Raw genomic sequence first — 24,050 nt, 5'->3', positions numbered from 1 at the left:
AAAAAAAAAAAAAGAGGTTAGAGTGGGAGAGAGCCAAAGCATAAGAGACTGTTGAGAACTGAGAGCAAACTGAGGGTTGATGGGGGGTGGGAGGGAGGAGAGGGTGGGTGATGGGTATTGAGGAGGGCACCTTTTGGGATGAGCACTGGGTGTTATATGGAAACCAATTTGACAATAAATTTCATATATAAATAAAAAAAAAGTTAAAAAAAAAAGACATAAGGTAACAGAATGGATAAGAAAACAATATCCATCTATATGCTGTTTACAAGACACCCACTTTAGACCTAAAGGCACCTTCAGATTGAAAATAAGGGGATGGAGAACCATCTATCAGGCTAATGGTTAACAAAAGAAAGCCAGAGTAGTCATACATATATCAGGCACTCTAGACTTTAAAATAAAGACTGTATCAAGAGATGAAGAAGGGCATATCATAATAAGGGGTCTATCCACCAAGAAGACCTAACAATTATAAACACTTATGCACCAAATGTGAGAGTACCCAAATACATAAATCAATTTATCACAAACATAAAGAAACACATTGATGGTAATACCATAAGAATGGAGGACTTCAACACCCCACTCACAGCAGTGGACACATGATCCAATCAAAAAATCAACAAGGAAACAATGGATGTGAATGACACACTGGACCAGATGGAATTAACAGATATGTTCAGAACATTCCATCCTAAAGCAGTGGAATACCCATTCTTCTCCAGTGCACATGGGGAACGTTCTCCAGAATAGACCACATAGTGGGACAAAAATCAGCCCTCAACAAGTACAAAAGGATCATACCATGCATATTTTCAAATCAGAACTCCATGAAACTCAAAATCAACGACAAGAAAACATTTGGAAAGGTAACGAATACTTGGAGACTGAAGAACATCTCACTAAAGAATGAATGGGCCAATCAAGAAGTTAAAGAAGAAGTTAAAAAGTATATGGAAGCCAATGAAATGATAACACCACATCCCAAAACCTCTGGGACACAGTAAAGGCTGCTATAGAGGAAAGTATATAGCAATCCAGACCTTCCTAAAGAAGGAAGAAAGATGTCAGATATACAACCTAACCTTACTCCTTAAAGATCTGGAAAAGAACAGCAAATAAACCGCCAAAACAGCAGAAGACGGGAAGTAATAAAGATTAGAGCAGAAATTGATGCTATCGAAACCAAAAAAACAAAAAACAAACAAACAAACAAAAACCCAAACCAAACAAACAAAAAACTCCACGGTAGAACAGATCAATGAAAACAGAAGCTGGTTCTTTGAAAGAATTAACACAATTGATAAACCACTAGCCAGTTTGATCAAAAAGAAAAAGGGAAGGACCCAAATAAATAAAACCAAGAATGAAAGAGGAGAGATCACAACCAACTCAGCAGAAATAAAAACAATAATAAGAGAATATTATGAGCAATTATATGCCAATAAAATGGGCAATCTGGAAGAAATGGACAAATTCCTAGAAACATATACACTACCAAAACTGAAACAGGAGATATAGAAAATTTGAACAGACCCATAACCAGTAAGGAAATCAAATTAGTAGTAGAAAATATGCCAAAAAAACAAGAGTCCAGGGCCAGATGGCTTTCCAGGGGAATTCTACCAAACACTTAAGCAAGAGTTGCCACCTATTCTCTTGAAGCTGTTCCAAGAAATAGAAATGGAAGGAAAACTTCCAAACTGTTTCTGTGAGGCCAGCATTCCCTTGATTCCAAAACCAGACAAAGACCCCACTAAAAAGGAAAACTATAGACCAATTTCCCTGATGAACATGGATGCAAAATCCTTAACAAGATATTAGCCAACAAGATCCAACAATACATTAAAAAAATTATTCACCATGACCAAGTGGGATTTATACCTGGGATGGAGAGCTGGTTCAATATCCACAAATAAACCAATGTCATATGTCACATTAAAAAGAAATAATAAGAACCACATGATCTTCTCAATAGACACAGAGGAAGTATTTTACAAAACACAGCATCTTTTCTTGATAAAAACCCTCAAGAAAGTAGGGATAGAAGGATCATACCTCCAGATCATAAAAGCTACATATGAATGACCCAATGCTAATATCATCCTCAATGGGGAAAAATGGAGAGCTTTCCCCCTAAGGTCAGGAACAAGATTGGGATATCCACGCTCACCACTGTTATTCAACATAGTATTGGAAGTCTTAGCCTCTGCAATCAGACAACACAAAGGAATAAAAGGCATCCAAATCGGCCAGGAGGGGTCAAAATTTCACTCTTTGCAGATAACATGATACTCCATAAGGAAACCCAAAAGATTCCACCAAAAAACTGCTAGAACTGATTCATGAATTCAGCAAAGTTGCAGGATATAAAATCAATGCACAGAAATCGGTTGCATTCCTATTCACCAACAATGAAGCAATAGAAAGAGAAATCAAGGAATTGATCCCATTTACAATTGCACAAAAAGCCACCAAATACCTAGGAATAAATCTAACCAAAGAGGTGAAAAATCTATACAGTGAAAACTATAGAAAGCTTATGAAAGAAATTGAAGAAGACACAAAAAAATGGAAAAAGTGTCCATGCTCCTGGATAGGAAGCACAAATATTGTTAAAATGTCGATACTACCCAAAGCAATCTACATATTCAACGAATCCCTATCAAAATAACACCAGCATTCTTCACAGAGCTAGAACAAATAATCCTAAAATTTGTATGGAACCAGAAAAGACCCCAAATAGCCAAAGTAATCCTGAAAAAGAAAACCAAAGCAGGAGGCATCAAAATCCCAGACTTCAAGCTATACTACAAAGCTGTAATCATCAAGACAGTATGGTACTGGCACAAGAAAAGACACTCAGATCAGTGGAACAGAATAGAGAACCCAGAAATGGACCCACAAATGTATGGCCAACTAATCTTTGATGAAGCAGGAAAGAATATCCAATGGAATAAAGACAGTCTCTTCAGCAAGTGGTGCTGGAAAAACTGGACAGCGACATGCAAAAGAATGAACCTAGACCACTTTCTTACACCATACACAAAAATAAACTCAAAATGGATGCAAGACCTCAACGTAAGACAGGAAACCATCAAAATCCTCGAGGAGAAAGCAGGCAAAAACCTCTTTGATCTTGCCCGCAGTAATTTCTTACTCAACATGTCTCCAGAGGCAAGGGAAACAAAAGCAAAAATGAACTACTGGGACCTCATCAAAATAAGAAGCTTCTGCACAGTGAAGGAAACAATCAACAAAACTAAAAGGCAACTGACGGAATGAGAGAAGATATTTGCAAATGACATATCAGACAAAGGGTTAGTATCCAAAATCTATAAAGAACTTATCAAACTCAGCAGCCAAAAAACAAATAACCCAGTGAAAAAATGGGAAAAAGACATGAATAGACAGTTCTCCAAAGAAGACATCCAGATGGCCAACCAACACATGAAAAAATGCTCCACATCACTCATCATCAGAGAAATACAAATCAAAACCACAATGAGATATCACCTTACACCTGTCAGAATGGCTAACATTAACAACTCAGGCAACAACAGATGTTGGTGAGGTCGTGGAGAAAGAGGATCTCTTTTGCATTGTTGGTGGGAATGCAAGCTGGTGCAGCCACTCTGGAAAACAGTATGGAGGTTCCTCAAAAAATTAAAAATGGAACTATCCTATGATGCAGCAATTGCACTACTAGGTATTTATCCAAGGGGTACAGGTGTGCTGTTTCAAAGGGATTTATGCACCACAATGTTTATAGCAGCTCTCTCAACAATAGTCAAAGTATGTAAAGAGCCCAAATGTCCATCGATGGATGAATGGATAATGAAGAAGTGGTATATATATATATACAATGGAGTATCACTCGGCAATCAAAAAGAATGAAATCTTGCCATTTGCAACTAAGTGGATAGAACTGGAGGGTATTATACTAAGTGAAATTAGTCAGTCAGAGAAAGACAAATATCATATGACCTCACTCACGCAAGGACTTTAAGAGACAAAACAGATGAACATAAGGGAAGGGAAACAAAAATAATATGAAAACAGGGAAGGGGGACAAAACATGAGACTCATAAATATGGAGAACAAACAGAGGGTTACTGGAGGGGTTATGGGAGTGATGATGGGCTAAATGGGTAAGAGACATTAAGGAATCTACTCCTCAAATCATTGTTGCACTATATGCTAACTAATTTGGATATAAATTAAAAAATAAAATAAAATAAAGAGAACAGAATGAACTGACCAAACGTTTGATAAAAGAAAGAAAAATTTACATAGAAAACATACAGCTACCAAAAATCAGAAGTTACAACACGATGCAACAGACAGATATCGTGAGTAGGAAAATTAACACAGCCTCCAGAGCAAAAGGATATTATTTAGTGCCAGACGTTAGTGGAGCAATGTCTATAATGAAGGAAAATACCGTGAATTCCAAATTGCATATCCAGGAAACTGTGCTTCATATGTAAAGGCATCAGGAATATATATTATATATATACAATTGGTATGCAACAATTCAGGAAATACAGTTCTTCATTAATATTACAGATATTCATAATATGACTGGAAAGAAAAAGCTCCTCTATGCAAAGAACAGTATTAGGGGAGTTTTGATAGAATTCCCAACTTTCAAAAACGCTGATAATTAATCTAAGGTAAACATGCTTATTCCAGTTTTCCTCCCAGTAAAATTTCAAAAGCAGGAACGGGCCCTCCAACAACACCGGAGAGAAAAGATGCTAATGGCTTCTACGACAGGTTTCTCTATAACTAGGAGAGAATTAAGAAAGAAAACTTCCCTCTTCTTCACTTAGATACTTTTTGTCTCTTTTCATCTCATTGTCTTGGATGTGACTGTGGCATCTGAAATTTCTCCAGCCACCTGCTCTCAGTTTAAGTTTAAGGGCAACACTGGTCTTTGATAACATTACTGAGACTGAGATGTTCATTGCAATATTCTTGGATCCTGCGCCATCTGTAGGCTTCTACTTATGGAAGACATATTTCCTAAATTTTTAAGGCAATTTAAGTGATTTTTAAAAATCCCGTTTCCAAAATCTTCTTACCTGCTATCATATGGTGTGAAAAGATTGATACAGATAAAGACATTCACTATAATGGAGCCTTAACTAACTGTGATGATAGTACTGAGAAATGGATAAAATAGTTTATTTTCTGAAAAGACAAGTTCTATAAAATAAAACATAGTAAGTGCTATTAGCTCTCTTTAGTGATTACAGATAACTGAATATTTTAGTTACGTTAAGAATGAGGGAAGAGGGGTGGAAGAAAGTATTCATTAGTTTATTAATTTTATCATCTTCCATATCAGGGAATTAGTAGATGCTTTTCCCCTCACTGAAATTAATAAAATAAGAAAGGCAGGTTTAAGTTATGACTTAAGTTAGGAAAAAAATTACTTCTGAGGGGATGAAAACAGTTTATCACTTCTATGAGGCAACAAACAGATACACAAAGACAGACAAAAAAAAGGAAAAGAAAATAAGGAAGTAAAATATCTGATAAGGTGACAGAAATAAGACTGAACAGATGATCTATGAGGAGCAGATGGCTCTGACCTGTCTTCTCCTCCCATGGTCTTGGCAAATCGCTTAACCTTTCTGGGCCTCAGTTTTCCATTTATAAAATGGGAATAATAGTAACAGTAGCTATCTTACATTGTGGGGGGTGGTTAAATGAGTGAAGGCATATTCAGTTGATGGGGGCACATAGGAAACTTTAGACAAAAGTTGGTTTTATTGTTGTGGTGGTTCTTCACAAAAAGGAAGTCACGATTATCATTTGTTCTTGAATCACAAGGCGTGATATTATAAAGCTGCCCATTTTCACTAACCTCTTAATTAAATATAATTACAATTTAAATCTTAACATGCTTTATTTTTTAGATTTGATAAGTCTTAGATCTCTTTCTGGTTTCTATATATCTATGTCTGTGTCAAACGGTCTTAATTATTATAGTAATTATACCCCACGAAAGAAAAGAAAGCATTAAATATCAATAGAATAAATGTAGATTATTATTATTATTTTTTTTAACAAAAGCTGTTGGGTCTCTGGCTGGCCATTTGAAAAATAATTTTCTTACCTGGATTACAACCACACCTTGTAACTGGCCTCCCTACTTTCACCCCACTGGCCTTTGGCTGATTCTTAACAGAGGCAGATACCATTGCTCAAAACTCTCCATTGTCATCCTGTCTCATTCAGGGAATACAACGTGGAGAAACCTATGATCCAGTGCCTCTTTCTTCTGTGCCTCATCCTGTCCTTGCTAATCAGGTCCTGCTCACTGGTTTCCTGGCTGTACCTCAAACATGTTAGGCCCGATATCAGGGCCCTTGTGCTTCCTCTGTCTGTCTGAAATAGCTTCTCACAAAATTCAAAGCACCTGTACCCAGACCTCTTTCAGCTTTTGTGCACTCTTACTGAGTGTGCTAAATGAACAACCCTCCTAAATAATTGCTGTTGTACTCAGCAATGTATATTAATTAAAAAAGTAAAATAAATTTAAGAAATCGATTTTAGCTTAGTCTTTTGTAGGATATTTATTTGAAATAGGAAGTTGGTTTAGACTATTTTAGGGGCATTGATGTGGCAGCCTAATTAACTTGGGAGATTATTTTCCATTATTTTCCCCAAGTTTTCTTTTGAAGCACTACTTATAATATGTTTGATGTTTGCATATAAAACTGACATCTCTAGTTTTTCAGTGGCCTTGATATACAGAAGTAAGTAAATCAACGAAAGCAAAAGCCTAAATTAATAATGGTGATATTTATATTTAGAAGTGGATGATATAATTTTTCCTGAAAGGATGTTATACAATTTAAATATATATAAACAAGTGTATTTATACTTCCATATATAATATATAAGTCCAAAACACATTAATTTCAAGGCAGACACCTTATAAAATTTTCTTAATGTTTATTTGCTTTTTCAGAGAGCGGGAAGGACAGAGTGCAAGCAAAGGAGGGGCAGAGAGAGAGGGAGACAGAATCCAAAGTAGGCTCTAGGCTCTGCGCTGTCAGCACAGAGCCAGATGCGGGGCTTGAACCCACAAACCGCGAGATCATGACCTGAGCCGAAGTCGGACGCTCAACCGACTGAGCCACCCAGGCATCCCTCAAAACAGATACTTTGAAGATGCGAGAATATAATCAATGAAGGTAAATAATATTTAGCTTTTTTTGAGGTGTAATTGACATACAGCACTGTATTAGTTTCAGGTATACAACATAATGATTTGATATTTGTATACATTGCCAAATGATCACACAATAAGTCTTAATACCATCTGCTACCATACCAAGGTACAAAACATCTTTTCCTGTGTTGAGAACACTTAAGATTTAATTTCTTAGCAACTTTTAAATTTGCAATAAAATATTATTGACTATAGTCATCATGCTCTACATTATATCCCCATTACTTCTTTATTTTATAACTGTAAGTTTGTACTTCTCGATCCCCTTCACCCATTTTACTCAGCCCCTGTAGCCCCTCTCTCCAACAACTGCCAGTCTTTTCTCTGCATCTGTGATTTTTATTCATTTGTGTGTTTGATTTTTTTCAGATTCCACACATAAGTGAGGTCATATAGTATTTGTCTTTCTCTGTATGACTTATTTCTCTCAGCATAATACCCTCAAAGTCTATCCATGTTGTTACAGATGGTAAGATTTCATTCTTCTTTATGTCTGAGTAATATTCCATCATCAATATACATACAGAGCATTATCTTTATCCATTTCCTCCATCAGTGGACACTGAGGTTGTTCTTTTATCTTAGCTGTTATAAATAATGCTGCAGTGAACATAAGGGTTCATCTATCTTTTCAAATTAGTATTTTCATTTTCTCCAGAGTATTACCCAGAATGGAATTGTTGGATCATATGGTAATTTTATTTTTAATTTTTTAAGGTGTTGCATCCACACGACCACTGAAACAGAATGCTACGGGCACCAGTGACAGTCACAACAAAGTTTATTGCAATGAGAGGCAAGGCCAACCGATCGGGACCAACACTCTTGATCAGAGTGCGGCCTCGAACAGCCGGGGTACAGAGTTTTTATGGCCGATCACATCTTTTATCATCACCTGGGAACAGAACAGAGAAACAGTTCCCAGATGAGTTAGAAACAGTTCCCAGATGAATTAGAAACAGTTGCTGGATGAGGAGATTATTTTAGACTTTCTGCCCCTAAGTTGCAACCAGTGGATCTCCTTGACCTTGCCTTTGATGCTCTTTTCTTTGAACGTTTGTTTCCTTCAGTGGTGAAGCCTGATTTACAAGATTATAAAGCATAATTTACAAGAGTAAAGCAAGGCTGTTATCTCTTGACCTTCAGTGTCAGAACAAAGCTGTTATTTTTCAAGCTACAGTGTTAGCCTAACACTACAATTTAACCCATACAAAAGAACCTCCATACTATTTTGAATAGTGGCTGCACAAGTTTATATTCCCACCAAGAGTGGACAAAGGTTCTTTTCTCCAACACTTGTTATTTCTTGTTCTTTTGATAATAGCCATTCTGATAGGTGTGAGGTGGTATCCCCTTGTGGTTTTGATTTATATTGCCCTGATGATCCATGATATTGAGCATTTTTCATGTGCTTGCTGGACATCTGTGTGACTTCTTTGGAGAAATGTCTATTGAGATCTTATGCCCATTTTTTCATTGGATGGTTTTCTTTTATTGTTGTTGTCATTGACCTGGATGAGGTTTTTCTGTGTATTTTGGATATTAACCTCTTCTCAGATTTATTATTTCCCAATATCTTATCCCATTCAGTAAGTTTCCTTTTTACTTTGTTAGCAGTTTCCTCCATTATGCAGAAGCTTTTTATTTTCATATAGTCCCATTGGATTACTTTTGTTTTTGTTTCCACTGCCTTTGGAGTAAGATCTGGAAAAAAATGCTTTATAGTAATGATTTAAAAGTTTGTATAGCAATACAATTATCTGATGGTTTTGCTACCACTTATAATTTTGGTATGTATTTAAAGATTAGATTCTCCATTAATTTTGTTTTGTGGGTGTTTGACCATTGCTCATTTTGGACCATGATGTTTTTAGTGCCTCATATCTAATGCTTATCATATTGAAAAAAATGCAAAGAATGGTGCACAGAATTACATGGCTCCATGTGTAAGGAAAGTCTAAATTTGTAAAATGAGTGTATTTCTTTTCTCAGCTGTTTTCTGGTAAGCTTACTTGTATAAGTGAATATGTATAGTCCACTATTACATATGAAATTCCTTAGGGATCTTTCAGTGCTTTTAGGGGAAATTTTAATGGGAAGTGTAGTTTGCACTTAAAATGTTGGCATATTTTAAAATACAATATTTTTAATAAAATATATTGAAAATGGAAGAGATTATGTTAAAGGACTCACTGCGCTTTTAGCCCCATCTTTGCTTCAGCTTTTTGTGTAATTAGCCAGCCATTTTTACCGGGGCACTTTTGGACAATTGATGCTTTGGGGCATACACCTCAGTGCTCACACCACAGTGTTGATAAAACCTAATTGATTGTAAATCCAGAAATCCTATCCAGAATGCCTTCACAAAGGTTTTGTTTCGCTGGCTAAGTGGAGATCTTTGCATTTTTTTGATGTTTCAATTCACAGAAGCCTGATAACTTGTACATTTCAAAATCAAAAACTCAAGAAGCCAAAGAGGAACTCTCTGTTGGATGTGGTATAAAGAGTACAGTTAAGTGGGAACATGGACCAAATTATAGCGTTATTGTTTACTACAAGATCCAAAATGTTGGCTTGCATAAATCCAATGAATTAATCAACTCATTTGTTTTTGTTTAATTGTTTTATCAGGTTGTTTGTTTTTTTGAGCACCTACTAATTGCCATGAGGGCATAGCGGTTAACAAAACTAAGAAGGCCCTGCCCTCTAGTGGAAAGACATACAATAAACAAGTAAAATAAGTGCAAATTATGATTAAGTGCTGAGTTTTTGATGAAGGTTATAGGAATCTTTCAAGATTACATTCTAGAAAAACAAGCCTCCCTCTCTTTTTTTCTTTCTTAAATAGACTTGAGTATTAATAAATGTTCTTTAAATGCTTAATCCAGAGTACATCAATGGCTATTCAGTGTTCCACACAGTTGTCAATTGAAAAAAAAAAAAGTTAAACAAATGGGTTGAGAGTTAAATATAGAATAACTAGAGACTTTATTCTTTTAAAAGGAATAGTGTTTGAACACTTTGAGCTTAAAGTGCTTGTGATTTTTGTTTAGATAAAGTGATATGTATTTTTACTTGAAGGATATACTTATATACAATGAAATGTTACTTCTATCCAATTTTCCCCAGGTGTAAATACCAATGAGTGCATATACTGTTCCCAAAAAGTGAAAACTATCCCTATAACAGCGCTGTTCAGCTTTGAATTTGCACACAAGTTGCATGTGTTTGATTAAAGCTATATAAAAAATATGTGATATATAAAAATTGGATGTGACTACTAATGGCATTCTCCCATTATTTTGTATAAATTAATATTCCAATAAATAATTTATGATGTTTACATTTTTATTTTGAAAAGTCCAAAGAATGTTATGAAGCAAGAAGTATCATAGTGTTTGAGATTCATAATGACGGAAAAATTTAAAGAGCTATGCTTCTAACTTGTCACTCAAATGAAAATATGAATGATTTTACTTTCAAGGAAATAGTAAGTTTCATAGGTACATATATTTTTTTATCATGCTTCAGATGCCTTTTACCAGTTAGAGTTAGAGTCTGTATCCATGGTTTAGAAGAAAAGCACAGCATGATTTGGGCAACAAGCGGCAAGTAGAAGTCTACCTGATTTAATTATTCATTGTTTGTATCTTTTTGGAGTGCTCAACTGCTTAAACAACCTAATAGGAGAAATAGACATGAAATGGTAGAAAAATTCTTATCCTTTTCTTCTCATCCTAAAAAGGGGAGAAAGGATTCTTATTTTCAATTCACTGCTCATACATTTTAAGGTTTGGAGCTGGGGTTGAGAGGGACTCTAAGAAAATGAAATTAATTTGAGTTTGGGGGTCGAGATGATCCGTTTGGAATGAAGAAATGAGATTCTCTTAGACATTCTTCCTGATGTAACCATCTACGATGCTTGTGGTCCCTGGGCCACCACCCAAGTCATATGGTTTCCTTCTCCTTTCTGATGCCATGGATTTGTTCCTCTGCTTCCCTTTCAGCTGCCATCATCTGCAGCTTTAACTGTGATTCTTCTTCTGTGGCCTACTGGGTAAGAAAATGAAATCCTTAATTTGAACCAAGTCTCCTACTCACAAAGCCCACATATTTTGTTGAGGTAATCACAAGCAATCTTACATGATCTAAATGTAGACATGCATCCACTCACAATAAAAACAAACAAAAAGTTATATTCCTCAGAAATGTTTACGATGATTAAATGTTATTAAATCTTTTTTTTTTTTTTTTTTTTTTTTTTAAGGAGGAGGGTGTCTGCAGACAAAGACCAAGCAGTTCATGGATATGGGAGGAAATGGGATGAACTGAATGGAATGTCACTAGGTTTTGGACATTCCCAGAGCTTCCTCTGAGAATACGAGAGAATTGCATTTAAAGATATCAGAAACACACTAGTTGCAAATTATTTATAAAATTTTCTCAATGTCTGGTAGAGTTAATAATGTCCTTACATTTAAAGGTTAAGATTGATTGAAACACCTTTCTTTTTTTTGCTATGATAGAGCAATACACAGTATTTACAATAAAATCCAGCAAACTTTAGATGTTTTCTTAGGATAGATTCTTAGTTGTGGAGTTATTAGTTCAGAGGGTTTGGTTTGTTTATGTCACTTGATGGATATGTGCTGCCAAAATATTATATTATACAAGCAAGCTCTGATCATATTCAATTTACAGCATTGTCATCATAGTGATTATTTTGAAGTAAAAACATTTCTGTTAACTTAGTAAGGAAAATTAGCTAGCAGTTCTCCACCCTTTACATACACACTCAAAATACTAGAATGATTCTAAAGAAATGTGCGAGGGGCGGGGGAAGAAATGTGTGTAGTTTCATTTCACATTTTCAAAGCAAATTAAATTAAAAAATAATAATAACTTCATCTTCTTAAAAAAATACATGGTCTTGGTTTAATAAAAGTATTTGGAGAGGGTGGCTATCCATACTTGGTTTCCTTAGCTTTCTATTTCCAGCATTTCTTGTGTTAAATAGTGGGCTTTTTAACAGAAAAGCATGCCATCTATGGTGTAGTAGCAACTAAATAACTCCTTAGTAGATTTCTTAATATTCAACTACATAAAAAATGTCAAAAAATTGTAATCCTTTTGTTAACATATCCTGATAGTTCTGTGTGTGTGTGTTTAATTTTAATTTTTTACAAACTAGTCCCAAGCCTTGTCATCATGTTTAAATGATAAACATGCTTAAACATGTTTAAAGGTTTACATGGATAAAATGATTCACTGGTCTTAAAATAAGAGGTGAACATTTTAAGGTCTTTTCACTACTAGATGTATTAGTCTTCACGTTGCCTAAGACATTGCCAGATCAGGGGTGCAGGTCTTCTCTTCATGGTTTCACAACATGGCAGTCTAGGTGTCAGCCAGGCCACTTTCCTTTCTGGAACTTCTCATCCTTTTTCAAACTCATGTGGCTATTGACAGAATTCAGTCCCTTGCTGTTATGTTGATGGAAGTCCCCACATTTTTGCTGGCTGTCAGCTAGGGATTCCTCTCAGCTCCTACAGGCTCACTTACTCTGAGGTCCATCCATTCACAACATACCCACCTACCTCTTCTGTCAATGGGAGACGCTTTTACTCTAGTCTATTCAGATGGGGTCTTATATGATCTACTTACAGGGGTGACTCTCTCACCATTTTTGTCATATTCTATTGGTTTCAAGTGAGTGTCTGGTTCTATTGGACTTGAAAGGGAATAGATTATAAAAGAGCGTGCATGACTCACTGAGGTTCACCTCAGCATAGTGCCTCCCACACTAGACAATAATATGACTGCATTTAACTGCTCTGGGATCTATCAAGCTAACTGTTAAGTACTCCCCCATTCCAGAGTCATGAGCTGATTTTCTTACCACTCTACTCCAACTGTCTTACCAGAACTAAGGATCTGGTCAGCATAGACTGACTTTCTAAATATCATTAGTTGTTTTTGTTTTTGTTTTTTTCTTAATAAGAAAAATAATGTCTAAACTATATGGAGTATTTTCTAATTTTTAAAGAATTTTTATATAATTATTTTACTGTATCCAAAAATTCAGTAAAGTTTTAGTTATATCAATTCATAAGTAAAGATACTTTTGCTCAGAAGTTAAACAGTCATCTGCCTGATTTAGTGTAGCTTTACTGAAGACTTGTGATTGGATATGATGAGTTTTAGACTTTTCTTAAATTAGAATGACCAGACAGTGGCTTCCATGAGTTCTTTTGTTGGATTGGGTCATCAGTTTGGTTATTTCTCATTTTGATCCAATCTGTCCAGTGCAAAAGGCAAAATAAAGATAATACTTGGACTTGTTACAACTGTGAACATTTCCACTCATGCATAGGACTTTTTTTTTAAAGGAGATTTGAGGAAAGGTATTAAATAAAGACTATATATGGTTTTCAAGAAAAAATAGTAGCTGAGCATAAGCCAAAAGTCAAGAAGTAAAAGTTAAATAGGTAAGAAAACTATGCTAGAAACAAATGTCAGCAAGAAAAGACAGAGAAGGAAAAAAAGTTTTACTTAAATTTAGAAGAAAAATTGCTGACTTCATTTCAAGATTGTATCAACTTGAAATTGCTGGCTGTGAATTATAAATACTGGGAGCCACAATTTTAAAGTTATAAATTATGTGAGGAAATGCTCCCTTCTTTGCCTCAAGGTCTGAGACTATTGTTAGCTCACATTTACCCTTCACCACTAGATTTTTAAAAACCTCCATTAAAAAAAGTTTTTGATTACAAAGGCTGAATTACATTATTTTATACTGAAATATATCACTTAGACTGAATTATACTCTCCTTAGTATCAAGAAAAACATCTTAAGTTAAATGAACACAGAATGGGAAATGCTCATGCTAATAATACACATGTAATAATTACCATAATGAAAAATGTATACTTTTCCTTATTTTTTACATGGAGAACATAAACCTATTCATAGGAAAAGGGTTGAGAAGTTAGAGGCAAGTAGAAATGAATAGAGCTAGTTTAATAAATTATAATTATTAAACACAACTGATTATTCATTCCTGTACTTATTTATTAAGTTGTCATTGTAATAAAGAAAACTACGCACTTGACTAATGTAGTCATCATCAGACAGGACCTCAACATTAAATGTCCCACCACACAATAACATCTCTTTTTGAATTTCACAAAGCAGAGCTATAATTTTTCTCATTAAATAAATCATTGAAATAAGAAGTTGTTAAAGATGCCAAGCTTTATAAATTTAAATCCAAGACATCATAAATGACTAGCATCTCAGATTCTATTTAACAATCTGTGATTCATTTTTCTAAAACATACAGCTTGTAGATACAGCTGATAGATTTAACAAACGAATCATGTTATGTTTTATTTTGCTGTAATAGACAGATATTGATCTTGTGATATAGAACGAGTAATGTCCTTGTCTTGCAGCTATTGAGAAGTTTCCAAATATTTTCTCAATATTTGAATAGTCTACCCACTTGAGAAATTTTTACAAAGCCATCTCCAAGGATTAGAAATTGTCAAAACTAACCGAGAACATAAAGTCTAAAAGACAAGCTTAAGGGAAATCTGAGACTCTCCCTTTAAAAGCCTTCCCAAGAGCCCAACCAGTTGACATCTACATGCTCTATACCACCAAAAAGTGTCCTGCATTGTGCCCATATCTGTAAGAAAGGCTATTGAAGTAGGTATTCTAACAGGGCACACTGGAAACCCCTGTTCCCACTAAAAAAGTTGCTTCTATTTGCAAAGTAGAAAAAATGAATAGCGGATAAGTGACTAACAATGTCTGCCACTCCTATGGATGTGCACATATGTTTCATAGGACTGTATGACTAGAGATAAATGGGCAAAGAAATACAGCAATCTGCTAAGATTAATTACACCACAGGGGTGGGAATGGAGGTTAGAAGACTGTTAACTTTTTACACTATTTGTGTACTGTTTCACTTATTACAATTAGAACACATGCTCTTTTTATTTCAAGCAAAATGAATGGAAATAAATGAAAAAAAAATGGATGAAAACATGTCACCAAAATATTGAAAAATACTAATTACTGAATTTACTTTAAGTTGTGGAGTGTAGGAAGGAAGAAGACCACACTCAGAGAGACGTACCTGCTATGGTCATAGTAGCAAGATCCTGTAGTTGTGCATAAGACTGTGGATTCCATTCTAGGGCCAAAAAGAAGCCACTGAAATTCTTTAAGAGAGGTTTTCATTTAATAAAAGTTACTCCAAAAAATGTGAATATTAGGTTATAAGAAATATTCATAGACCAATTCAGCAACTCTCCTAAGGGTCCCAGAGGAAGATGTTGAGAATCTGAACTGAGCAGATGACAGGTAGAGAGAAGATAGATATGACTCGTGTAAAGGAAACAAAATCAACATTCTCCTTCTTATTTGAATTGAAAAATTACTGATGTCATTTGCTTCATCTGATAGAGAAAATAATGTGTATTAATAGTGAGTTTTACTTAATTTAAAATAGCCACTTTTTTTCCAGTTTTGTAAACTACATTTAGGTGTCATGAAACAAATGTGTGAAGAAATCTGTATTACAAGTAATGAACATATGTTTGCATATTGGATAGCACATTTTGCCGTAAACACATTGTACGTAAGAACATTTCACACCATAAAATTGATCAATATGCTTATTCAAGTTAAAGATTTAGCTCAAAAGTACCTCTAAACTTTCTGAAAAATGCATAATTCATGTGACTATATTGTAAGGACACGTATGGGGTGTGCATTTGTTAGTGTTGAATGTTTTATTTGACCTAATGTTTAAATGTTAAGTATTATATTAATACCTTAGGCTTTTCAAAACACCGTAAGTCATTGTGTTAGCCAGGAGAGTCTAGGCTATCCCTCGGTAACAACCCAACATGAATCTCAATGGCTTAAAACACATGGGAAAAGAATTAAAGGTATATTCCTAAGGCTATAAATTCATCTAGGTTTTCCTCACAATAGGGTCCAAGTAAACGGAACTTCCTCTATCTAGGATATGCTTGGTCACCATGGCAGAAAGAAGGCAATATACTATACATTGTCTCTTAATGGCCTCTACCTGGAAGTTACACATGTTCTTTGCAGGATATTTCACTTATAAAAGCAAGAAGTGAGGACATTTTTAAGTTCCATAAACGGATATATAATCCTACCATGTGCCCAGGGGACCAGTTAAAGGTCAACCAAACTAATATCTACCATCGTAATGCATTACTTTCCCTTTCACTAAGAAGAGATTTTGATAAGCAAAAGAAGAAAAAGAAAATCCAGGTAGAACAAAGTTTCTATCCATGTACTTAACATTAGCACATTTGGGATAAGTATGCTCAGTAACTGAGACTTGAATGAACATTAAATGTAATGTCACATTGGCTTTATAAAAATTTTAATTAAGGTAGAAATATGGAAGAGAATCAAACTCATATCTCATCTCAAAAGTCTTTAAAAAATACAGACTTCAGTCCTAGTTGGTAATGAGCTCTTATACAAGCCATTTATATGTTCCATATTATGGACAAGCATACACTACATTTTAATATTTTTATAGGTTGCAAGGAGAAACTTTCCCCAAAACTTTCCCCCAAAAAAGACTAAATTTAGAACAGAATTGGAACAAGGATTTTTATATAGTACTATCTGAAGTAGTTATTTTTGAAGTTTTAGTTACTATGCTTTCTCGAATCTCTAAAATTAGAGTGATTGGTGAGAAACAAAATTTTCCATAAGTGGTACAGCATACCAATAGGCATATGCTTAATTTTATTTTATTCAGGTCACAAATAATGAAAATTACAAAGAAAATAAAAACAGGCACCATCTTTTCCTTTCAACTAATAAGTGTACCTTCTTCTTCTAAAAAGCAGATGTATGTGTTAGTGTCAAGACACTTAAAGCCCTCAAATATTATTTATGTAATGATATCAATAATAAAAACCATATATTATACTGAGTACTTTCTGACTATCAGGGATGATATAATAGTTATTTTACATATGTATGTTCTGTAATGTACATAAAACATCCCAGGGCTAAATATCACATCATAGCAATATATATACATATATATTCAATATATATATCATAGCAATATATATATCACATCATAGCAATATATATATATATATTCATCTTTCAAAGTGTGCAATTCAGCATTTTTTAGTATTTTGAAAGAATTGTGCAACCATCACCCCTCATTTTAAACCATTATCATCATACCCAAAAGAAACTCCATACCCATTACATGAATAATATACGCCATTACATGGCCATAACACCTTTTTATACATTCATCAGTGACATACTGTTTCCACTTTTTGTCTGTCAGATATGATAATGCTGATATGAACATTTGGGTTTAAATTTTTGTGTCAACATCTTCCTAATTTTCTAAATATATATCTATGAATGGAATTGCTAGGTGATTTTGTAACACTGTATTTAACTTTTTGAGGGACAGTAGAACTGTTTTCCATGTTGGCAGCACAATTTATATTCCCATCAGTAATGTAGAGTATTCCAATATCTACACAACTTCGTCAACACTTGTTAATGTCTGTGGTCTTGACTGTAGCCATCCTGATAGGTATGAGTCAGCATCTTCATTGTCATTTGACAATTTCAGAAATTAGCATATTTTCATATGCTTCCTGGCCATTTATATATTTTATTTGGAGAAAAGTCTATTCAACTTCTTTGGCTATTATTTAAATTGGGTTGTCTTTTTATTGTTGAGTTATAAGTGTTATTTATATAACAAGTTCCTTATTAGATATGTGGTTTGCAAAAAACTTCTTTATTTGGAGGTTGTATTTTCATTTATTGATGGTATTCTTTGAAGCTCCAATATTTCATTTTAATAAAGTTCAATTTATCTATTTCTTCTTTTGTTGCTAATACTTTTGCTGCCATAGCTAAGAAATCATTGCCTAATCGAAGGCAAAGAATATTCACCCCTATGTTTCTTTTAAAAGTATTATAGTTTTAGCTTTTATGCCTAAATCTATGAATATTTTGAATTAAAATTTTGTATGGTCATGAGTTAGAGGTCCAATGTAGTTGTCGTCCATGTGGATTTACAGTTGTCTTGGCACCATTTGTTGAAAAGACTATTCTTTCAGACTTCTTGGCTAGCTCAGGCTGTAGAGCATATGACTCTTAATCTCAGGGTTGTGAGTTCAAGCCCCACATCAGGGGCAGAATTTACTTTACAAAAAAAAAAAAAAAAAAGACTATTCTTTCCCCATTTAATTGTCATGGTGCCTGTCCTAGATCACATTCCACTTTTACATATGAACGAATGGAGACTAAGAAAATTAAATATAATGTCAAGATATATAATGTCTTATAAATAACAGAGACATTATTTTCAAGCCTGAATTGTCTGGCTCTAAAATCTTTCCACTAAACCAGAAGCTCCTGGGCTCTGGATCCTGGAGTTGGGGGTGGCCATAGTACACTTTGAGTTATTACAACATCTATGAATCTAGATACCTGCAATTTAAGATCTGTCTAGTGAGTGTTTTTAAGAGTGCAACTACCATAATATGAGGAATTCATAATAGTTTTTGATATTCAAAGAGAAACTAAACATATATGTATACACGTATAGTCATATATTAATATATGTATACATATATAATTTGTCATTTATGGTATATATGTATACATACAGAGTTTATGGTTTGTGGTTTATAGTGTATATATATGCGTGTATATATATACACACACACATACACACACGTAGCTTGTGTGTATGAAAAAATACATGCATAGTGTTATACCATACCATGCTTTTTATTCTTTGAAAATAATATTTAGGAATGTCGGGAGATTGCATTTTATAGAAATGTCTTATTTTATGAGACATTTGCTGTTCACCATATTAACAAAGCATTGTAATATTTTGAGTGCATAAAATAAATGGATATTTACTTGTATTTCAAAGAACAATAACTGATATTTTCATTACAAACTAAAAAATGTTTACTTAAGAGATGACTAATTCTTTCCAAATGTCCAGAAGTCATTTAACTCAGGAACGTGTTTGTATCCATTTGAGTAATTAATGCAAGGTACGGGGATCCTTAAACTCAAATGTTGAGAACAGGAGAATTACAAATTATCATGCTTTCTGGTAGACAGCAAAGCTCTTGAGATAAAACTCTAAGAAGATGTGTTAAAAATACAAATATCAATACACTTTAGTGAAGTTTGAAAAAGTATTTAGATGAAAACTAACAAAAATAATGGTTTCTGTATTTGTGATTTGAAGTATAAGGGACAGAAGAAAAAGTTACTGATATAATACAGAAGATATTAATTTTTTTCCTCATAAATACTTCTACTCCACTTATTTGGAGCATGAGAAGAATGACTTTTAAATACCAGGTTTATTTTTTATATGGTCCAGTTGACCTTTGCATTCTACACTTAAGTTTAAAGTTTTGTTCTCCCTCCCCTCACCCTGCTCCCCTCTCTCTCACTGTTCTCTCTCCCTCCATCTGTCTTAAGTAAGCTCTCTATCTTCCCCCCTTGAACCTCACACTCCCAGGTGTAAATTTATAATAATATTCCTCAGCATTATTGCGAATATCAACAAGATCAATATAAACAAAAAATATATGAAAACTGTGTATAGCTATCCAAATGGAATTTTTATGACACTATGACTATCTGAAAGTATCGGTCCATGTATTTTTGAATAATATTTTCCTCCACCTTGTATTTCTGGTTCACCACTATCCAATTGATTTTAACAGTGACTTGCACTGAGTAGGGATTCAACAAATGAGAGAATTCTATAGGTAATATGTTGTTGGAGTTATTATTACTAGATAAAAGCCTGCAAATGAGCAGTTATTCACATACTGTTGAGTGAATTGTGTTCTCTTATATTTCAATGTCAGCATACTGACATTTTACATATTACAAAATGAAAAAGAAATGTAGGGAAAAAAAGATTTTTATGGATGCTCTTAATGAGGTAGTTCTAAATGAACCCAAATACCAAACACTAGCAACCTACTCATAATAGATATATTCATAATTTGAGTGTTTGATTATATTTGTTAAATCGTTTGGTGGAAAGCTCCGTTACCATTTTTGTTTTCATCATTGATTTCAGTAGCAGTAAATCAACTTAACAATACTCATTTTTACCCACTTGGAGATCTACACTGGCTCCTGAATCAGCAGGTGACCCATTAATTTAAGAGACTCATTAGACATAATCAATATGACTTCAGTGCCTTTACTAGCTCTAGAGTCTTAATATTCAATGTCTCTGAAAGAATCAAGATTATGAATTTCATTTAAACTATATTTACTGGTAGATTATACATTTTATCTTAAGGTTTATTCCAGTCATTTAAACCATATTAAAGGTATCATTCTTAACTTGATGTTACAACTTATTTAGCAATTTATATTATGCAAATGGATATAGAATATGGAAAATAATAACTATTAATTTTATAATTTAAAGATATTTTCCAATATAACATCCAATAAACCACAAACAAAAACAATAAATGAAATACTGAAAGTAATTTCTCCTAACTCTTCTAAATATTAAAATGTGTCAAAACAACAAAAGAAAATCCTGGGGTTTTCAGCATAAATATCAACTAAATACATTAAATGAAATAAAATGCATATATAAAAGCTAACATAAAATGTTAACATAAAAAAGAGAGCCCTAAGAAAAGGTCAGAACAATGGCTGATGTAACAGTTTATATGAACTGACAGAAAAAGCTAAAGACATTAGCTTCATTAAGCCTACGCTTTGGAAATATTTAACCTATGTTAGCGGCTACAGGATATTATGATAAAATTTCTGTGTAAGGGTATGGAGCTATGTAAGCTACCAATTAAACAAATAATTACCACAAATTAACAGTATGCAGGGTGACTCTAGTGTTAAAGCAGTCCCTGTCTAATAGGGCAGAGTGAAAAATTTAACAAGTCTGATAAAGAGACCTACTTCTGTCTTGGCCTTTCTGCAGTTTCAAATTGTGTCACCTTAGTTTTTTATCATTTGCTGATTTTTGTCTGAGACTCATTCTTTATCAAGTTTAGCAGCCACTTTGCTCATACAAGGAAATTTATGCACATTTTTTACATAAAATTTGACATTAAATCCCAACTGCCTGAGTTTGCAATTGCATCAGACATTAAGAGTTTTCATCAACTGAGGAATAATAATAAGAAAGGAAGAAAACCTTACTTTTTGTGCCTCTTGAAATAATCCCTTTGTGCAGAAGTAATTGATGCTGCTGTATATTTAGCGCATACCCCCAGCAAATAGAGTTACCTTTGAAATTTGTGTTAGTTAGAGTACTAATACCATGGCAGTGTGCAAATAAATCATAGCTAAAAATACTGGTACTTTCTCATATTGGTATACTCCCTCCAATGTACTCTTTTTCAAGATAGAGAAGTTTTGAAGGCTAATTATAAAATAAGATATTCCAATGTTTACACACATGATTTTCATTCTTAGTGTATATTGTCAGTAGTCTTTCCTGCTGTATCACATGATGGTATTTAGGTTATGTCAGCATTACAACATGTATTGTAAATTGTATTTTTATATTTTGGAGTAATTCAAATAATTGAATTATCACTTTGTTAAAGGTTATTTAGAGCTGCATTCTAAAACCACATGGAATTCTTCCAATTTTAAATAGTAGGTCTTTAAAGGGGTGTCTGGGTGGCTCAGTTGGTTAAGCATCAGACTTTGGCCCAGGTCATGATCTCACGGTTTGTGGGTTCAAGCCCCGCATTGGGCTCTGGGCTGACAGCTCAGAGTCTGGAGACTGCTTTGGATTCTGTGTCTCCTTCTCTCTCTGCCCCTTTCCCGCTTGTGCTCTGTCTCTCTCTCTCTCTCAAAAAATAAATAAACATTAAAGAATTTTAAATAGTAGGTCTTTAAATCTGTTTCCTGATCCTTTTGTGGTTTTTGATTTGTTATATTTCTTTATAGGTTAATTTTGATCCAATAGTTCTATATAATGTTATAAATTTCCTTGCGATCTTGTAGTTTCTTATAAATATTTTTATAATCATTTGCAAATTTGATTCTATTTTTTATTTCATTACCAATTATAATTTTACTGTGTCTTTTGTTTTTAGTCAAGGCAACTGAGAGTTTCTTTATTGTACTTTACAAAAAGCCAGTTTTTATATATATTTTTAATTTATCTACTAGTTTTCTTTCAATTAATTTCAATGGGAGAAATGTTGAACAGACTGTGCCATAATCATTATTTGGAATACTATGTTGCTTTTAAAGATATTGAATTAGATGTATAATCATTGATATATATATACATATATATCATATGGGTGTATATATCTATCCATAATGTATTATTAAATGCAAAAACAAGTATTTATGAACAATGCTAAAAAAAGGGCTTCTATTGAGTACCTTTTGAATAACTTTGAAAACCTTGATTACCTTTTGAAAATACACATGAAAACTATTAACTGTGTATGTGTTTGAATGCTTTTGTATCTGATAATAATCCCATAACACTTTTCCCACAAAACAAACATGAAAAACTTTAAAAAGGGGGAAAAATTACAACAAGTAAAATTTTGCTGTTCTATACAGGGCTTTTGTTTGCTTGCAATCCATTCCAATAATTTCAAATAAAACTAGACAGGATGAAAAAATACAAAACTCTCAAGGCTTCTGTAGATTTTGAAGAAGGAGATGGACTATCTTCAGTTGAATGGGTACAAGGTTGTGGGAGATCAGGAATCTCTCACCTCCACATCTTAGAGCCATAATGTCCCTTCTATAGCTATGTCTTTTTGCATGTTCTTTCCTGACAGATTTCCTGTTACTTGTGCCCCCATACATGTCCTAGAACTCATTTTCTTTCTTTCTTTCTTTTTTAGAACTCACTTTCATAACATGAATTTAAGGGACAAGTTCTACCCCCAAAAGCATAGTTTCTTAGTTTTTCAGATTTTAATCAATTGATCTGTATGTCATAAATAACAAAGCAGCTTGTGAATTGTTTCTCGTCCATTCCAGAATCAACTTCTGGTCTGGTCGTCTGTGGCTGAAAGTGTTAATTTCTTGTTCATTGCAAAGAAGCAGTGGACAAAGATTTCCTTAGAAACGTGTTCCCCACATAGATGGTATGAATTTGTAGCTCTGCGTGGCTTTTTATAAACACTTGGAAAACAACTGAGCAATAAAATGAAATTAAAGCAGGGTTTAAGGATATAAAGCCAATTGTATCATGAGATTGGAGAGAGTATGCCTTTTGAAAGAGAATTATGTAAGGAGCCATTGCCATAAATTAATGTTCTAACTTACCCCAAATTTTCAAGAAAAGAAAATAGGACTTCTTTTTCAGAACCTATAAAAATTTAACAAAATTCTGGGTGATTTAGGTCTCTTTCCAAGAGAGAAAAAAATATGCTGTCTTTTCCAAGACTTAAACCTGTACTAGGCCTAAAGCCTTTGAGTGGTGACATAACTTGAGTCACTGAATACATGTTCTGTGAATTATTTTAGCTAGTCATAAGAACTTGGATCATTAATGACTTTGCATAAGATCCCTAACTTTAGTTCTCTACCTGGCTTATGTAAATATCTAATTATTTCTTCTGTGAAAATACCTACTTAATACCCACAATACCCAAAAATTTACCCATGAAGACAAACTGTTTAAGCAATGATTTTGTAGCAAAGAAGAAAATGGTGCATATTCCCTAGACCCTCTTCTCT

The sequence above is a fragment of the Herpailurus yagouaroundi genome, unplaced genomic scaffold (assembly GCF_014898765.1).
Source record: "Herpailurus yagouaroundi ecotype Mexico unplaced genomic scaffold, PumYag 28, whole genome shotgun sequence".
Taxonomy (NCBI): domain Eukaryota; kingdom Metazoa; phylum Chordata; class Mammalia; order Carnivora; family Felidae; genus Herpailurus; species Herpailurus yagouaroundi.
The sequence above is the reverse complement of the archived record's forward strand: the minus strand, read 5'-3'. Positions refer to the sequence as shown.